The sequence below is a fragment of the Euprymna scolopes genome, chromosome 46 (assembly GCF_053919585.1).
Source record: "Euprymna scolopes isolate OS-2025 chromosome 46, ASM5391958v1, whole genome shotgun sequence".
NCBI classification, from domain to species: domain Eukaryota; kingdom Metazoa; phylum Mollusca; class Cephalopoda; order Sepiida; family Sepiolidae; genus Euprymna; species Euprymna scolopes.
Genome location: NC_136527.1, coordinates 71783912 through 71786746, shown reverse-complemented (window position 1 = coordinate 71786746; position 2835 = coordinate 71783912).

Below are 2835 nucleotides of genomic sequence, written 5' to 3'. Positions count from 1 at the left end.
TTGAAAACATTATTATTTTAAAACATTATTATTTTATAACATTATTATTTCAAAACATTACTATTTTAAAACATTACTATTTTAAAACATTATTATTTTAAAACATTATTATTTTAAAACATTCTTATTTTAAAACATTCTTATTTTAAAACATTATTATTTTAAAACATTATTATTTTAAAACATTACTATTTTAAAACATTATTATTTTAAAACATTATTATTTTAAAACATTACTATTTTAAAACATTATTATTTTAAAACATTATTATTTTAAAACATTATTATTTTAAAACATTATTATTTTAAAACATTATTATTTTAAAACATTCTTATTTTAAAACATTATTATTTTAAAACATTACTATTTTAAAACATTATTATTTTAAAACATTATTATTTTAAAACATTATTATTTTAAAACATTATTATTTTAAAACATTATTATTTTATAACATTATTATTTCAAAACATTACTATTTTAAAACATTACTATTTTAAAACATTATTATTTTAAAACATTATTATTTTAAAACATTATTATTTTAAAACATTATTTTAAAACATTATTATTTTAAAACATTATTATTTTAAAACATTATTATTTTAAAACATTACTATTTTAAAACATTACTATTTTAAAACATTATCATTTTAAAACATTACTATTTTAAAACATTATTATTTTAAAACATTATTATTTTAAAAAATTATTATTTTAAAACATTATTATTTTAAAACATTATTATTTTAAAACATTATTATTTTATAACATTATTATTTTAAAACATTATTATTTTAAAACATTATTATTTTAAAACATTATTATTTTAAAACATTCTTATTTTAAAACATTCTTATTTTAAAACATTATTATTTTATAACATTATTATTTTAAAACATTATTATTTTAAAACATTATTATTTTAAAACATTATTCTTTTAAAACATTATTATTTTAAAACATTATTATTTTAAAACATTCTTATTTTAAAACATTCTTATTTTAAAACATTACTATTTTAAAACATTATCATTTTAAAACATTACTATTTTAAAACATTATTATTTTAAAACATTATTATTTTAAAACATTATTATTTTAAAACATTATTATTTTAAAACATTATTATTTTAAAACATTATTATTTTAAAACATTATTATTTTAAAACATTCTTATTTTAAAACATTATTATTTTATAACATTATTATTTTAAAACATTATTATTTTAAAACATTATTATTTTAAAACATTCTTATTTTAAAACATTATTATTTTATAACATTATTATTTTAAAACATTATTATTTTAAAACATTCTTATTTTAAAACATTATTATTTTAAAACATTACTATTTTAAAACATTATTATTTTAAAACATTATTATTTTAAAACATTATTATTTCAAAACATTATTATTTTAAAACATTATTATTTTATAACATTATTATTTCAAAACATTACTATTTTAAAACATTACTATTTTAAAACATTATTATTTTAAAACATTATTATTTTAAAACATTATTATTTTAAAACATTCTTATTTTAAAACATTCTTATTTTAAAACATTTTTATTTTAAAACATTACTATTTTAAAACATTACTATTTTAAAACATTAATGTTTTAAAACATTATTATTTTAAAACATTATTATTTTAAAACATTATTATTTTAAAACATTATTATTTTAAAACATTATTATTTTAAAACATTACTATTTTATAACATTACTATTTTAAAACATTATTATTTTAAAACATTATTATTTTAAAACATTATTATTTTAAAACATTACTATTTTAAAACATTATTATTTTAAAACATTATTATTTTAAAACATTCTTATTTTAAAACATTATTATTTTAAAACATTATTATTTTAAAACATTATTATTTTAAAACATTATTATTTTAAAACATTATTATTTTAAAACATTATTATTTTAAAACATTACTATTTTAAAACATTATTATTTTAAAACATTACTATTTTAAAACATTATCATTTTAAAACATTATTATTTTAAAACATTATTATTTTAAAACATTCTTATTTTAAAACATTATTATTTTAAAACATTATTTTAAAACATTATTATTTTATAACATAATTATTTTAAAACATTATTATTTTAAAACATTATTATTTTAAAACATTATTATTTTAAAACATTATTATTTTAAAACATTATTATTTTAAAACATTATTATTTTAAAACATTATTATTTTATAACATTATTATTTTAAAACATTACTATTTTAAAACATTACTATTTTAAAACATTATTATTTTAAAACATTATTATTTTAAAACATTATTATTTTAAAACATTCTTATTTTAAAACATTATTATTTTAAAACATTACTATTTTAAAACATTATTATTTTATAACATTATTATTTTAAAACATTATTATTTTAAAACATTATTATTTTATAACATTATCATTTTAAAACATTAATGTTTTAAAACATTACTATTTTAAAACATTACTATTTTAAAACATTATTATTTTAAAACATTATTATTTTAAAACATTATTATTTTAAAACATTATTATTTTAAAACATTATTATTTTAAAACATTACTATTTTAAAACATTATTATTTTAAAACATTATTATTTTAAAACATTATTATTTTAAAACATTATTATTTTAAAACATTATTATTTTAAAACATTACTATTTTAAAACATTATTATTTTAAAACATTATTATTTTAAAACATTATTATTTTAAAACATTACTATTTTAAAACATTATTATTTTAAAACATTATTATTTTATAACATTATTATTTTAAAACATTATTATTTTAAAACA